This window comes from Pleurodeles waltl, chromosome 2_2 (genome assembly GCF_031143425.1).
Source record: "Pleurodeles waltl isolate 20211129_DDA chromosome 2_2, aPleWal1.hap1.20221129, whole genome shotgun sequence".
NCBI lineage: Eukaryota > Metazoa > Chordata > Amphibia > Caudata > Salamandridae > Pleurodeles > Pleurodeles waltl.
Genome location: NC_090439.1, coordinates 153,689,133 through 153,707,419, shown reverse-complemented (window position 1 = coordinate 153,707,419; position 18,287 = coordinate 153,689,133). Strand labels below are relative to the sequence as shown.

General features: G+C 42.3%; 1 protein-coding gene across 4 annotated transcripts in view; it reads right to left on the bottom strand.

The window, feature by feature from the left end:
• Window positions 1-18,287, bottom strand: part of LOC138280823 (poly(rC)-binding protein 3-like) — a 2,739,176-nt gene that overhangs the window by 1,347,251 nt on the left and 1,373,638 nt on the right. The window lies entirely within an intron of this gene.

Sequence of the window (18,287 nt, the reverse complement as noted above, 5' to 3'; positions counted from 1 at the left end):
TCTAGGGTATTTAGAGGCAAAAAGAGAAATAGGACCTTATTCAAAAATAAAACTCTATACGACATTTTCATCAATTATTCTGATATTAATGGATGCCTTTGTTTCGAAGCACAACATTTATCAATAGGTAAGTGACACAGTAGTGAACATGGAAACAGAAGAGTTCTACAGTAGCAACCTTGAGGGATGGCAATAGTATTATCATTTCACATTATTGAATTTATAAAAGAGTTTATCCATTACGTACCAATTCTGTATTCTTCTGAAATGACTTAGAGATGATGCTGAACCTACATATTTTAAGAGCTATCCATTTGTCATAAAGCTTACAGACAGACCAGTCCTCGCTGGAGCGACTTGCAATCTGGTAGAATGTCCGGCCGTTTATTACAGTATTGGTTATAGGCTGTGTTCCTCAACCTAAAGGCCTATCCTTTGGGTCGACCAATAAACACCGTACTGCTGACCCTTGTAATACATATGCTGAAACTGCTGAATGTATTTTACTGGAATGCTGTGTACAGTGCATGCTTATTAGATTCTAATGGAATATTAAGATGTTATGACGGCATAGTCAGGATATATTAAAGGGTCAAAAGAATAAACAGGAATAAATAATTGTATTTCAATTTGATTTTCAATCAACTTGTGCTAAAATAAAAAAGCACATGTAAATGATTTTAAAAAGACATGCCACAGAAACATTTCGATGAAACACTATTTTCATGTAAGACATCAGTCAACCCTGTGGTCAAAAAGAAATAATGTATGACTGCAAGATTCTGTATACATTAAGATGTCTGTTTGTTAAAGCAAGCTATTATAGATCATACCAGCTAGAGCAAAGCTCTGAATTTTATTCCACTTTTGAGAACATGATGTTGATGCATTTACTGATCTTGTTTTCAAATGCACCCATGTGCATCTTATCTCTTTGGAAACTATTCAGTATTCACCACTGTATGCCTACAGAAAACGATCAATTATTAGTCAATGGCAGCTGAAAATTGAGGTCTAAGATTTGGGCATATCTTTTTGATAGCATATTTTATTTCCATTTTGATCATTCAACTTAACACCATTAACAAACAGGAATTAATGACAGGAGTAGATTTCGTGTCATACAACATACTCATGATACATAGCATATCTTTTTATAGATATAACATTTCTATTTAGCTTCTCCACAAAACTATGACAGTATCTCTAGTGAACAGAACATTATAATTCCCCCAGTGATCTAGCTGTAAGGCTACAAGATGTGCATAGGTTGGGAAAGAGGATCTGGCCTCCTGTAAATACCAAAGTCTTAATTTATTTTTTCCTTAACCCTGAGTTGAAGAGACAGCGCTTATTGTGAACTGTAACCTGCATAGCCAACCCATATAACCTTTACCCTGACTACCCAAAGTTAGGCCTTCTTCTACCTAAATGATTGGGCTAAAGTTGTATTCCCTAATAGCGTTGGCAAGCATATTTTCTGACAGAAGTATTTTGTTCTAAATACTGTTTTAAAATATATTGCACCTTTGGGTTACCTTTTCTATTGTTGATGATCATTTTTAAAAGGTATTTAGGACACAATATTTCTAGCTAAAATTGTGGAATTAGGTAAAAAAGTGAGTAAGGAAGAAAGTGCCAAATAGCCTGTGCAGCTATGCTATCCTCACTATTGTTACTTTGTTCCTGAAGCTTCCTTTGCAAAAAGTGCATTGCCATAGTCCAATCTGCTTCTGGTAATGGTTTGTGTAATGGTACTTTTACACAGTTCCTCTGAAAATATTAGGACTGCGTATTAGGACGACAGAACTGAAGAATTAGGGGATTGAGTCCGTCCACACCATCACCACCACCTTACTGCAGTGAAAGTTGATCATGCAACTCTGATCCCAAGAGAATTGTGGAAACACATCTTACCCTTTTGTTTTCATGCATATCCATGTGAAACACAAAAGAGATACAAGATAAGTTTTCAGTACATTTATTGAAACATTTGTAGTCTTGCATAGAGAATGAGCTGCAATAATTAGGCAGATGAATCAAAGCAACATTACCAGCATTATGAACACGGTGAAAAGAATAAACAGTCCAACCATGGCAAATGATTTATAGATATTCATACCTACCACTAACCCTATACTGAGAGCACTGTGAATGCACACTCTACCTTCGCCCAATCTAAGAGGATAGCCTTAACCCCCATATCTGGGGAACAAACCCAGGAAATCAACCTGTAGTGAGATGAAAATCCTTCTCTGCAAAATGAAAAATCAGTGCCAGAAGAACTGCATGTCGACCACAGCATTTGTCCCAAGGCGGTTGCGCCTGGGGTGCTCCTCAGACCCTCTTAAGCCAGCACATTATTTGTGACAGTACGACACCACTCACAAGTAGGGGTGGATAGCGAGCTCTGCTCCACCTGTAGAGTTAACAGAGTTTTTGTCACTCCGCGCTTCACTTATAGTGTGGAGTTTGGCAAAAAACACCACTAGCCCCTACAACGGAGAAGAGCTCACCATGTGCGCACTGCAGCCCAGTTATGGGCCACACAGGGCAAGCACAGACAGTCTGCACTTCTGCTGTGTGGCCCATAACTGGGCTGCAGTGAGCACTCAGACCAACATTGGCAGAGTGGAGCTGCTGCTGGTGCCAGCTCCAGATCCAGGCCTCCCTCAGACTGCACCAGCACCCAGGAGCAGGGGGCAGGGGAAGGCAGAGAGCCAGTTCACTGGCAGCGAAGACCCTGGGAGGACCCAGGCAAGACCCTCATTTCCCAATCTCTTGTGCACACATTGGGGCAGTCCGGGGCACAAAAGGCCTGAAACAGCAGCATTTGCTGCCCACGGCCCTGACCCGAATGTGTCCGATCTCAGTGCTTCTGAAATCGGGTGAATTAGATCCAGAGTGCTAGAAGGGCAGGTGGCACTCCGCCACTCAGAGAAGTCCGTGGAACTCGATGGAGTTTTAAACCAACTTCATGGAATTCCACAGAGTAGAACTCCGTGAGCTCCACTCACTCTTACAAGGGAGTGCAGGCCGGTTGTGGAGTTGCATGTACCCCAAGTAGAGTACCTTTAAAAATGATGAGGAAACAAAGATGTTGCAAGAAGTTGGGGAGGTGAGTCATCGCTGGAGTTGGTGCGCGCCAATTCCTTACTGCTGCCGCGGAGTTGAGGCATCTGTTCTTTACTGCTAGGCAGGGGAGGTGAGGCATCAGTTTCTTACAGTTGCAGGATAGGTGATGCAGCATCAGGGGTGAGGCATCAGTTCCTTATGACCCGGTGGAGTCTATGAATATAGCAAGTCAAGATGCGAGGCATCGACTTTGCAGTGTTGTGAGCAGCACCACGGGCCACAGGTACTGCGGCAGAGTCAGAGTCCGGTGTCACAGGTGTCGGTGACATGGCACTCTAGGACTTGGGAGGCTCTGCTGCAGCATTGAGCCTGTGGTGTCAGTTGCATTCATTGAACTCAGCTGGGACCACGGTTTTGGTGCAGGCAGCACTGTGGAGTTGGACAGCGGTGCCGGCTCCGAAGTCACTCTGGAGTTGATGTGCTTGTTTCTTCTTGGTTACCACACCTCACTCCTAAGTCGTCTGGCTTTATCCCTTGCTTTATTAACTGAATTCTTTTGTATCTACAGTCAATGTGACAAAATGTCTCATTGTTTTTCTTTTTATATTATAATGGTTTTAAATAATCATAAACAATAAAGACATATTACTGGCATGTGAAAATGCATATTGTGCCTTCGGGATCTATGATGCTTCAGCGTTAACTGAACATGTGAAAGCGATGTTATGTTATGAAATTAGGAAGGGCACTTTCTATCTCCTGCCGGGCCTACGGCGCAGCTTACATAAGTTCTATGAAAGTCCACAGCATCAGGAAACTCCTTAGCTCTCAGTCTTGCTTTGCTGAGAAATCGTGCAAAGGAGCTTCTTCAAATACTGTTAATTATTTGGTGAATTAACTTGTCAGTTCCATAGATATTCCTCCCTGGGTAGCTAACCAACTACTTCAAGGGACTATCGTTTTTCAGGTGATTTCACTACTTCTATGCACTATTCTACGCGTTCCTAAATAGCAATTCATAACAAAGGTGGAGAAGGCTGCTGACCACATCCGCATTCTTCCTTTCTTCCTTTGCTGTTCATCGCTTTCATTGTCTGAATGGAGGAGGGAATACACAAGATTTCCCTCGCAAGAAGGATGCTAGGAAAGAGTACCAAGTCATTTTCTTCAAGACAGTGGCCTTGGTGTTGTATTTGGATGAGAACCTTCCTAGACCCCTCTATGAGTAGGGGGACTCTGGTCCAGTCTTATTGTTTGTAACTCATTGAACTTCGAGGCCACACTGACCAGGTTCCTGAACTTCAACACTATAAGATGGGGTAGCTCTGTCATGGATTTTTGTACTGCTTGATTTGGCTCCCACTAAATCTTGCACCTGCCCTTCACTTTCATATGGCCTTCAATCCCGGATGCTGTTTTTACTTTTCTACATCTGTTTGTATTGTAATCTGAGAACCTTTTTGGAGTTTCACACAGCTTGTTTTTCTACATGAATGTTGCTGACTAATAACACACTGTATTTTCACAAACAGAACTCGACCTTTCATGCTCTAGGCTGCCTGGTTTCAGCATTTCCAGAATGTGACAAATGTGCTACACTCCTCCTGATGTCAAACCCTTCAGTGGTAACTAATATTAGCCAGGACTTAATAATAAGTGAATTCATATAACGTATTATGCTATTTTTATATTGTTTACCATCTGTTTATTCAAAGTAACTAGACTTCTTTTGTTAGGTTTCTGCTGTAATCTTTTTCCTATATTCTGCAATAGTGTGACTTGAACTAAAGACTTCTACAATACTAGTCCATAATGCTTGTGTGTGCTCACTTGGTTGAAAGGGTGGGGGAACACTCTTAAACAACTATCTCTGACACATGTTATATTCCTATTGTGGTCTTCCTCTGGGCAAGTTCAGAGGAAACCTATAGGACACCATATGTCTATTTTTCACATCTTGTATAGTATATTGCTATACCTGTACTGCCCTGTGGAGAAGGAAAATCTACAGCAGTAGTCAGAATTGATCCAGCTCGTTTTTAGGATGCGCTGTTTGGAAGACCCGTTGTTAGGGATATAGGGATTTTTGTCCCGCCTGCCGCTGCCTGCCACTTCCAATAGGTTGAAGGCAGTGTTGCTCTTGTTGTGCTGCCTTATAAGTGGTTTGGCAGCTGATACGTCACTCCCCGTTTTTGGCCCAGGCGCACCAGCCAAGTACAGTTTACTTAAGCCTCACATATTTTTCTGTTGTTTAGACTGACTATTTTCTTTGTTTCCTGCCTCTCGTGTTTGTCAGCACTCATGTTCATGGGCGCAGTTTGTTTTCCATGTTTGCCTATCACTGGGTCCTTACTTTACATAGTCAATAATGACAAGTAGTGTTGTACCTGTTTTGTACTTTTTTCTCGCTATATAAAACATGAAATTGACCTAGGAATGAATCCTCAGGCTCTCCGGCACAGCAGGAGAGCAGATACTACAAAATTCACTGCACTTGGGAAACCTCGACCCATAATGCTTTGCAAGCATTAATTAATAGAGGGTAGTAATATTCTGATGTTTCTGCCTTGTTTATAGACATGTTATATGTTATGATTGATAGAATAGTTCTTTTAAGGTAGTACTAACTCAGCTGGCTCAACAGGGGCATCTAACCACTGATACTACATCTTCTGCTTAAGAATGCAATTTATTTCTGATAAGGGTTTAATGTATTCATAGAAACGTAGCCCACAATGCTTTGCAGGCATTTGTTTTACAACACGTTTGTGCTCATAATTCCACCTGTGGTGGTGTACCTTCTGTTCATGCAATCTTGTGGGTCACACTAGGTGAGAGGGGGCAAATATCATAACCTCTTTCACCATTCAATGAACGTTTAAGTTCTCTTCTTGCTGTGACTTGTTTTTACAGTTTAAAGGAGTTTGTGTGATAAGGGCTTTGTTGGTCTTCTGCATGGCTTGCAGAGGCTTCTGATATCTAAAGAATAACACACTTTATTTTGCATGAAGGTTTAATGGATTTCTGGAAACTCAGTCCTTAATAAGCACACAGAGCACGCTTTATTTTGCATAAAGGTTTAATGTATTCATAGAAACTCAGCCCATAACGCTTTGCAGGCATTTGTTTTACAACATGTTCGTGCCCATAACTCAGCCTGTGGTGGTCCTAAGGCAATGGGACCACCCCCAAAACATGTAGAGCGATGTGCTCTTTCTGTTCAGGCAGTCATGTGGGTCACACTAGGTGAGATGGGGCCCACATATCATAACCCCTTTGCACCACTCAATGTAGCTTTAAATTGGTTTATAACTGAGATATTTGTTTTTCACGGTTGAGAAGAGCTTGTGTTATAATAGCCTTGTTTGCATTTTGGCAATTATTCCGGGCCTGTAGGTGTGCAGTGTATTATACACACCACTCTGATATAAAAAGATAACTGCTCCAAGGTGCTATTGGTTTAATTGGCTCAACAGGGACATTCAGCCGCCCCCAGTGGTACTGCATCTTCTGCTAATGGGACACCTAGCCACCACCAGTGGTACTGTACCGTCTGCTAATGAACGAACACACTTTATTTCTGATAAAGGTTTAATGTATTCACAGGAACTCAGCCCATAATGCTTTGCAGGCATTCGGTTTGCAACACATGTGTGCCCATAACTCAGCCTGTGGTGGTCCTAGGGAATTGGACCCACCCCAACACATTTAGAATGCTGTTCTCTGTCTGTTCAGGCAATCTTGTGTGTCACACTAGGTGAGAGGGAGCCCAAATATAATAAACTCTTTTACCACGCAGTGCTTCTTTAAATTGAAATTCTTTCATAGGTGAGACTTTTGCTATTTGAAAGAAGTTTGTGTTATAAGGGTTTGTTGGTATTAGTAAGGTGATAGTCATGTTTGGCCAGCAAATGTGTAATGCACTACACTTTACCCCAAAGGATAATTTATTCCAAGACATTACTAATTTAGTTGGCTCAATGGGGACATCTAGCCATCACTAGTAGGGCCACACCTTCTATTTTTTATTCAACAGGGACATCTAGCCATGACCAGTAGTACTGCACCTTCTTCTATTGATTCTACAGGGACATCTAGTAATGATCTATCCCACAGCACCCTTGTGCCACTGACTCCACAGTTAAATATTTGAAAAGCCTGCTAGGCCTGAAAATGTGTAAAAAACTATGTCCTCAAGAGGCTGATTATATGATTACACTCCAGTAATCTTTATTATTATTTTTATGTGATTATGCGCTCTGTGGGCTGAATATATGTTTATATGACTATGTTTCCTCAAAATGCTATTTTTACTGTGGTGCTCTGTGGGGGCTGTTCAGACCATCACATCTAATGCCAATTGTATGAAGCAATGCACAAACGCAGGTATTTCTGATAAAAGGCTTAATGTGCTGCATGGCTAAATATTTACAAGGTCCCAAATGCGAGGTTGTCATTATTATTGAGAACGCCAACACCTCTAACTCCCTCGAATGTGAGACCTATTTTATTGCAAATGCTTGTTTATTATGTCTGCTTCCTTAGATGATTATTTGGTACATAATACATCTTTTGATAGGATATTTGCCTTATTCTTGTATTGCCTTAGGTATTTTTGAATTTATCACGCCACACACATTTTTGCAGGAGAATTGCCAATCTTCTGTTCAAAGATTCTGTAACTGCATTGTGCTTTCATTGCAAAACCGAGATGACATATTCACAGATCTAGAGATTGCGAATTGTAGTCTGTTGCACTGGTTTTACCACTCTATTATTCAATACTATTGTTTAATCTAAAAATTGTGCATTGTATATTGTGGTTTGTGATACATTGTATGCAATTTCAATTTTCACCACCACCTCCCAAGAGCTAAGCCTTTATTGCTTATTCACGTCTACCATGAGACTCATGGAGGCTCACTTACTTCCTCAGACCATTTATCTGGAGCTCACAGTAGTAGGTACTGGTATCACTCTCACTTTTTGAGTTTTTTTGGTGGCATCTAAATCAGAAAGTCCCAGAGAAAAAGCCTGACAAATTGGATGTACTCGAGTGTTTTACAGTTTGCATATGCCAATATCTGAGATCGGCCGTGTCTGAATCAAATGATGAAGCATATTATTGTGTTTTAGTGATCTGTGGGTGTGGAAATCTGTGTTTGATGATGTGGTTATCTTTTTATCTTTTGTTTGCACACATTTATAAATACATGTGTGTGAGTTCGTCTGTGGCTGTGTTAAAACGTGTGTGTGTGTAAGGACTGAGTAAAAATTATCCATTGGCATGAGAATTTGTGGCTGTGTAATAGATCGAAATGAGTGATTGGCAGTGTATTTTTGCAGGTGTGTGTGTGTGTCTGTGTATGTGAGAGAAAATCGCAGATACCCGATGTCTGCGAGCAAGATCTGTGTTTTATATGAGTGTGTCTTTTAAACTGGCTGCGTTTACTTTTCTTTAAACCATAAGGGCCATATTTATACTTTTTGACGCAAAACTGCGCTAACGCAGTTTTGCGTCAAAAGAATTAGCGCCGGCTAACGCCATTCTGAAGCGCCATGCGGGCGCCGTATTTAATCAATGACGTTAGCCGGCGTTAGCCGCCGGCGCTGCCTGGTGTGCGTGAAAAAAAACTACGTACACCAGGCAGGCGCCGTATTTAATCAATGACGTTAGCCGGCGTTAGCCGCCGGCGCTGCCTGGTGTGCGTGAAAAAAAACTACGTACACCAGGCAGTGCCGGCGTAGGGGGATATGGAGCTTGGGCGCCAAAAAATGGGGCAAGTCAGGCTGAGGCAAATTTTTCGCCTCAACCCGATTTGCGCCATTTTTTTCGACTCCCAACCCCCATAGAAATGACTCCTGTCTTAGCAAAGACAGGAGTCATGCCCCCTTGCCCAATGGCCATGCCCAGGGGACTTCTGTCCCCTGGGCATGGTCATTGGGCATAGTGGCATGTAGGGGGGGCACAAATCAGGCCCCCCCTATGCCACAAAAAAAATATAAAAAAATACTTACCGGAACTTACCTTAATGTCCCTGGGATGGGTCCCTCCAGCCTTGGGTGTCCGCCTGGGGTGGGCAAGGGTGACAGGGGGTGTCCCTGGGGGCATGGGAGGGCACCTCTGGGCTCCTTCCGAGCCCACAGGTCCCTTAACGCCTGCCTTGTCCAGGCGCTAAAAAACGGCGCAAAAGCGGCCGTACGTCATTTTTTTTGACCCGCCCACTCCCGGGCGTGAATTTTGCCCGGGAGTGTAAATACGGCGCACATGCCTCGGAGTCAATTTTTTAGACGGGAACACCTACCTTGCATATCATTAACGCAAAGTAGGTGTCCACGCTAAAAAATGACGCAAACTCCATGGACTTTGGCGCTAGACGTGTCTAACGCCAAAGTATAAATATGGAGTTAGTTTTGCGTCGGAATTGCGTAAAAAAAAACGATGCAATTCCGGCGCAAACAGAGTATAAATATGCCCCTAACTGTTTAGGTGGTCGGAAGCAGTGCGAACTGTGTGTTATATAGAAGCAAGAGTTGTGTGTGTCTTTGAATCTGTATCTGATCCTTTTTTTGCATCCAAGTGTGAAAGTTGCACGTTGAATATCAAGGAGAAAAAAGATCATGGTGCCAAAATATTGAGGCCTAATTATCGAGGACCAAAATATTGTGAAAGTAAGTGCATATAGGTAAGTATGGATGTACTATTCTTGTCTATGTGGAGTTAAGAACACTAACTAAAGCTTCTCCTAACAAAAGCAAAATCACATGAACACCTCTTTGCATGTGTCAGGGTTAATTATATACCATAGTGTGATAGTTTGTATGTGCATTTAAGGCTCCGAGAATGGAAGATATACTTTGCATTTATGTTCAGGCACACACTGATTTGTCACATACATATACATCTCGGGTAGTTGTGCATATGTTTGAACACAATCAGCCTAAACCAGTATAAACACCACTTTCTAGCATAATATATCGTTGGGCGGTAGTAGTGGAAGGAACAAGGGAAAATTGGAAAAACTAATATCAACAGAAACCCTCAAACTGAAAACGCAGAAAGCTGCCTTTGACTGCCCCAGTCCCACTACAGTATTTTACTTTTAAACTGTATTTAAAAGTTTTCTTCCAGTGAATGTGATATTGACCGTTTACCATTGAACAGGTCTCTGAATTCAAAAGATACATTTTGTTGTGTCAGTTGTGCTCTTTTTCTCAGGATGGCACATCGACTGCTTTCTATTTATTGCAGGGTATAGTGACCTTAACAGCAGTTTGAAGAGGTTTCACTCTAAATTTTCACCTCTTTTCTTCAACTGTACCATCAAGGCATTCCGGCACTGCATTCCTGTTTACTTTAAGTTAAAGCAAGTTATTAACTGGAATCACTGACTACTTTTTCTTGTTGACCACAATACACATGGCAGCTCGGCATGGGATCAGCCTCTGGCCACATGAATGGTGACAAAACACAGACAATGCACCAGGGAGCATATTTATACTCTGTTTGCGCCGGATTTGCGTCGTTTTATTTGACGCAAATCCGACGCAAAACTAACTCCATATTTATACTTTGGCGTTAGACTCTAGCGCCAAAGATCTTGGAGTTTGCCTCATTTTTTAGCGTGGACACCTTCCTTGCGTTAATGATATGCAAGGTAGGCGTTCCCTTCTAAAAAATGACTCCGAGGCATGTGTGCCGTATTTACACTCCCAGGCAAAAATGACGCCCGGAAGTGGGCGGGTCAAAAAAAATGACGTCCAGCCGCTTTAGCATCATTTTTTTACGCCTGGTCAGGGCAGGCTTTAAGGGACCTGTGGGCTCAGAAGGAGCCCAGAGGTGCCCTCCCATGCCCCCAGGGACACCCCCTGCCACCCTTGCCCACCCCAGGAGGACGCCCAAGGATGGAGGGACCCATCCCAGGGAACTTAAGGTAAGTTCAGGTAAGTTATTTTTTTCAGGCGAAAATTTTGCCTCAGCCTGACTTGCCCCATTTTTTGACGCCCAAGCTCCATTTTCCCCTACGCCGGCGCTGCCTGGTGTAAGTCATTTTTTTTTACGCACACCAGTCAGCTCCGCCGGCTAACGTCATTCCATAAATAAGGCGCCCGCATGGCGCTTTGGAATGGCGTTAAATTTTTTGACGCACAAATGCATTGGCGCAGTTGTGCGCCAAAAAGTATAAATACGGCCCCAAATGTCTGTTACTATATGCCTCAGATGATGTTTCTATCAAAAATGTCTGATCAGTGCAAGCAGAATACTTGTAGACTGCTGAAGAGAAATCTTTATTTGCCTGTGTCGCGATGAAGTCCATAATTAGTAACCATTTAGTGATCTCTGACCCACCACAGGCAGGGATCATTCACTGCTAGTAAGGGGAAAAAATGTAGTCCTCATAAACAAGGAGGAGTGAGAAGAATTTTAAGAAGTAGTCCTACTACTGCCTTTCTATCTCAGATATGTACACAACAAGATTTGAATCGGAGGATCCATGAGAGGAGTAAGTTACCCCTACTTCATCAAAAGACCTTTCTTGTGGAGATAACAAAATATCAGAAGGCATCCCTCACTCTCTCATTGGTGACATTCTTCATTACTGAGGCCCCTTGACCAATGACCCCATGGTGTTGGTGGGCTTAGTTAGAGCTTTTCAGAGAAACATCTTATTTTTTAGTTACCAAGGTTCTTAGAAAAATAAAATTACATTAGATGCAGACTTCTGCTAAATTTTATTTACATTTATTTCTCACCTAATTATTATCTTAAAAACAGAAATGAACAGTGGAGGTATTGACAATAAATATGATGCCTCTCTCACCATCCTTTATGTTCAACATGTTTCAGCCTAACCCTAGTACGTCGCTGTAGGCTTTCATCAGGACCCTTGTCATGCACCTTCTCTACCTTCCTTATCTTCGAAATAAGTGTAAGGAAGACAAAAAAGGTAATTTTACCAGTTGCCTATTCTGTATATGTAGTGGAAAATATCATATGAAAAAAGTATTGTTTTCTTAAGTTGTTTAAAAAATATATAATATATTACAATCACCAGTGCCACAGATGATGCACTCCACTGTACACCATGACACATGGTGAAACATGTTGTCACCAATCTCATTAGCCTAATGGGTTCCACAAGACTGGAGGACTGGAACCTAGGGCCACCCCGTGCTATACAGTTTGAGTGTTGCCAGGAAAACCTTTGAATCAGAGGGCTGTTGAATCTTATGCTCCTTTCACCTCCCACACCATGTGTATGTATCCTGGGAACAAATATGTTGTTTTCACCTAAAAAACCCAAATTCTGTGCTTTGTTTTAAAATGCCAAAAGCCATGAGAATTTTGTGATTCCTATAATTAGTGTCTTGATCACAGGATACAGGATGCCTACATTGTAATTAGTGTCTCGGTCATGATTATACCCTTACTCTAAGAATCGTGTGTCAATTAGTAGAGTTGGGTGGTTGTCAAATTTATGAATTACAGTCATGTTTGCCTTAACTGTAAATGAAGGCAGGTCCAATTTATGACTACAGGCAGGAAATGAAGCAACTCATCTTTCAAAGCCTTGAAGCATGTAAAGTAATATGGTTAGGCCGAAGAATTTTGACAATAAGGGATGGTGAAAGATACATCAAAAATATTGTCAGTACCCCACTATCCATTTCTGTTTTTAATCTTACAAGGGTCGAAAAAAGGAAAGGTCTCTTGATGAAGTAGGAGTAATTTACTCCTATCATGGATCCTCCTGGTCCTTTTTTGTTGTGTATTTATATGTCAAAAACTACCCTATAGTCTTTAACAGCAGTACAAAATGGCTTTTGTTGCCAATCAGTGCTTTTCAAAGCTTTCAAATAAATCTTGATATCCAATTGCAAAAGTTAATCTTAATCTTGCTGCTGGGATTTTCAGGCTACACTGCTGTATTTGCCACCAACATGTAGCATTTCTTTGTGTTTCTGAAGAGGGTCAACTCGTGTTTGTGCTCACAAGGCCCTGTGATGCGTCTAACAGCTAGAGCATTATTTCATCCTGAAGACAATGTGAAGCTGATGTGACAGGCAGGGCCAGTTCTAGGATTTGTGCGGCCCTGGGCTGAACGGGAATGTGCGAGGCCCCCTCTAATTTGCATAGAATATGTGACAACCCAGGAAGTTACATCACAGCAAGTGTCATCAATTTTGGTCCTTTTGCATCTTGAAGTGACTGCAAGAAGCTACTTTCTTGGTGGGAGTATCAATAAAACAATAAATACTGAAATAACAACACTAATAATATAAGGACACGTTTTCTCCTGATTTGTGTATTATTATATTTATTATGTATGCGGTTTTTGTTTAGCACAAACCTAGCCAAAAGGCAAATCAGCGATGACCAAAGTCAAAAACACAGTAAATATGTGATAGGTTGGATAGCTGGTTTGTGGACTATTACTGCATTATGATGTGGTGTTCTTTAAATAGATTAGTATTTTCTTCTTTTTTTTGTAGTTCATCGTCTGCCTGAAAGGTGTTATTGCTCTGGATGTGGGGTGAACCACTGGAGAACTTATCACCCAAATAGACAGAGGCACAAGTCATTACTGCTTTGTAGATGAGCAAGGACATTTTTGTACTATGGCTACAAGGCCCATGGGGAGTGAGGCCATGCCTCTCACGTTCCCACCTGGCCAGAATTTTACTAGCATGGCCAGTATTTACATGTTTAAATAGGAGAAAAAAATGGATAATGGAATGATAAGTGTTATTTGAAAAGAACAGAACATAGCTACCACTTATAATTTTAAAATCGGCAAATCTAAGAAAAGTGACTTCTCATCGTATTTTAATCCTATTGAAAGAAATATTCCATATTGTATTAGAACTACAACTTCCTTCAGTTTCCTCAGCTTTGACCTACATTACAACACTCCAGACAACTATTTAATAATCTTGCTCAATTCTTCTTCAACAATTGTAAACTATTACATGAACATATCCAGGCCAAAAGAAAATCCTACACCTGATATCCTTTCTGTGACAACTCAGAATATCAATACTCTAAACTCTATCAAAAGGATTAATGTGGCTGTTGATTCCACCCCTACAGGCTGTCATCCTATCAGTTTACGTCCTGCTAAATCCATGCAATTTCTCTTCCCTTTTCTCAAAGCTCAACTAATGGAGATGTTAAACTGTTCTTTAGAACAAGGGGCATATTTTTGTGACACACTTACCCCTCCTAACAACATCATGGGTGCACCCTATTTACAATAAAAGCATCAGAGTGTTTTACACTATTGTGGTGCTTTGCTGCACTAGCGTCAAACATTTTGTCGGTAGTGCAGCAAAGTGAAGAAGTCCCATTGGTTACTGTGTGTGTCATGTTACCACCTGCTTTGAGAAGGCATTAAAAATCATGCCTAAAATGGTTTAGTAAAATGGTGTAAATTTCACTGCACCATTTTTGCAGGCCTCCTAGCACTGGAACATCCACCTTGCATACATTGTGCCTGACGCAGGCATAATGTGGCACAAGGGGGTGCAAAGTGGTGCAATGCATGCATTCCGCCACTTTGTAAATATGGCATGGCAAAAATGGCTCCTTAACGCCACATCAGGGTAAAACAAGCATTTGCAATGCAACGGGTCTCACATTTGCTCATGTTAGAGCTGATAGTGTTGTAAACTCCTAACCCGACTTTTCTCCTATCGGCAAAAGTGCATTTATGTACGTAAGCCGAAAAAGTGCATTTAACTATGCAAAGTGCTCGACTTCTGCCAAGCGAAATTGCGCTAGTAAATTAGAGAAAAAGTAGTCCACGAGCCGGACAGAAAACAGCGAGCCTCGCATGTTTTCTGCACTTGGTCGATGTGCTCGAGGAGGGCTAGCCACCGGAAAAGTCATGACGTGTGCATGCCTTCGACTAATGAAAGCAAGCAGATTTTAATAGGCAAGCCCACTAACCAACGAAAAACACTGACATGACGTCGACAGGGCTCCGAGCCCTTTTCTAAACCCTCAAGCGTCTTGCTGCGATACGCATGCCCGAGCGCATGCAACGCAGGCTCGACCCTAAAAATGACACTAATGTGGCGCAAGGAGGCTGTAGGGGCTTGTAAATATGCCAAGGTATTTCCTCGTCACATTGAAAAATGCCACAGTGAAATCATTTTTTTTTTTAAAAACATCCTTGACCCACAAGATCCTAACAACTTTCAGCCAATTAGCCTTGTACCATTTCAGGGCAAACGTTTGATAAAACTGTTTTCAAACAGCTCAATCAGTTTTTTGAAAACCGTCTTTTGGATATCTTCTAAGCCAGATACTAGATAGGAAACAAGAGAGATCTGGTGACCCTATTGGTTTTGGTTGATCTTTAGCACAGGTTCAACAATGAAGGTGTAGAGACACTAACCATATTTATACTCCCTTTTCACCGGATTAGTGTCATTTTTTTTTTTACGCTAATCCGGCGCATACTTAACACCTTATTTATACTTTGATACTAGACCCGTCTAACGTCAAAATATCCTAGTGTGCTCCATTTTCTGGATGCGTGAAAACGCCATGCGTCAAGGAGATGCAAGGTAGGCGTTCCTTTCCAAAAAATGACTTAAACACCTGTGCGCCATATTTATCCAACCGGGCAAAAATGGCGCACTTCTGGTAGGCGGAGACGGAAAATGGCACAAATCACGATTTGCACCAAATTTTAATGCCTGGGTCAGGGCAGGCATTAAAATGGGTCAAACACACCACTACTTAAGGAAAACTCACAAAAGCAACATCATTGCTCAAAAAGGAAGACATGGAGGTGATACTCATGCAGCATGCTCGAAGACGCAGAGCACAGGACCAACAGCAGCAGCTACCACCACACCAATATGGACCCCAAAGGCAACGCGGAAGGCAGGAGAGGATTTTCAGGACCAGGACAACCCTTCAGGGCCTTAGGGAACAAAACATCATCCAGAGGTACAGACTAAACTGTCAAGCCATACAGCAGCGGCTGCACCACATTGAGCCACAGCTGGCAGCCAGTTTGCAGACACCCCACATCATTCCACCGGAGAACAAGCTGCTAGCTGTCCTGCACATGTTGGCAAGTGGCTCTTATCAAACCACTGGTGCCCTGGTTGCCTGGGTCTCACAGCCTGCATTCTCTACCTTCCTTCCCAAGGTACTTGATGCCATCATCTCCCTCACACCCCACCACATCAGCTTCCCCAACACATAGCATAAGCAGCAGGAGACCAAACAGGGGTTTTATCAAATTCATGGCTTCCCGCATGTGCTTGGTGCCATTGACTGCACACATGTCCGGATTGTGCCACCTGCTGCAACTGAGCACTTATACCACAACAGGAAGCACACACACTTCATCAATGTACCGGTCATTGTGGATCACCGTGGATTGTTCACCAACATCATGGCAAAGTATCCTGGGAGTGTACATGGTTCATTCATCTTCTGCCGCAGCGCCATCAATCGGCACTTCCAGGATGGATGATATGGCAATGGCCTACCTGTCGGTAAGTACAGAAACCTAGTAATTTACACACAGCACAGCAACCCTGTAGGACACCCAACACATACACAACTACATTGACACGTGGCCAGGAAGACACTGAGGTGTGACACTGGTAGTCATGTTTGATATCCTGACCCAGTGGGATACATACCTATGGACAAATGACGGATGCAAATAACAATAGATGCCACTCTAGAGCCACATGGGACCGATTTAAAACCACACAGTGACAATGACATGGCCTTAACTGGTAGTAGAACTTGGAAGATGAACCTTTCAAATTCACATCAATAACACTCAATCCCACACCCTTCCAAGCAATATGTCCTGTGTAAGGGGTGTGTAATGTGTGTTGCTGCAGGTCAAACACCATGAGACACATAGCATGATGACGCTGACTCTAATGAAGGTGACATGAAATCATTGAGGCAGTACCAACATCTCACATAACTCCTGGGGTGACATTGCCAGCTAGTAATAAGGAAGTGGACTGTGCTATGAAAACATGTGGATGTGACACTAATGCAAAGTGCACACTGCTACACATACGGATTGATACAATTCCCCATATACATAACAGGTGTACAGGCAGATGGACCTTCCTACACTAAAACCTTCACCCCCACAACCAAGTTAGCCACCTTACCTGGAGCAAGTTCAGTAGTGTAGGTACACGTTTGCACATGAACCAATTCAGTGAGGTTTGCATAGAACTTGTCACACATGGGATAATTGTGCATTGTCAATTGTGGACACTTCAGTGCTGCCAACTTATGGAGAATTGGATGGGATGTTCAGGACATATAGTGCAACCATGTTGCCACCACAATGGAATCGATTGTGTGTGTTGAAGTATCATGTAACCTCCAGTGAACGCATAACGCATGGGAGATACCCACTGAACAGCAAGTTTCTAAATAGACCACTGATATCATGTCAACCTACCAATCAACAGTTTTGCTAGTCAAACAACCCAATGCAGAAAGAACATCACAGAAGCCTAGGATCCCACACAATACCACAAACACAAGATAACAACTGCCATGCAAAGTGACAATCACGGTGCAACCAACAACAAAATACTTACCCTAATTTTCTCTTTCGGCTGATCAGGGTTACGGGATCCAGCCATGGATCATGACCCCAATTGCCATCCCAAGCACAGTAGCAGAGCGTGCCTATAATGAGGCACATCGTAGGACACACGCCATAGTTGAGCGGACGTTTGGCATCCTGAAGTCCAGATTCATGTGCCTGAACATCACCAGAGGCAGCCTCCTATATTCCCCTGTAATGGTCTGCAAGATCATTTTTACCTGTGCCATCCTGCCCAACATTTGTGTGAGGAGGAACATTCCCCTCTATGAACCGGATCAACAAATGTCTGGAGAGGATAAAGAGGAGGATGCTGTCCATGAAAAAGAGGTGGAACATCCAAACACAGCTGCAGGGTTGTGTCGGAGACAACACATCATACAAAACATCTTCTAACTATACTCACCATCACCACTTTGTTATCATATGTAATTAAACACCTCACTTCTTCACTCAAGCATGCTCTGGGTAATTATTTATGCATCATATGATCGCTAGGAATCATAATCAGAGTTTTGCCTCATGGAGCATTGCAGAGATACAAAGCCACATCACATTTGATGGGTATGAATGTACAGCAAACATCACACACAGCGTTAA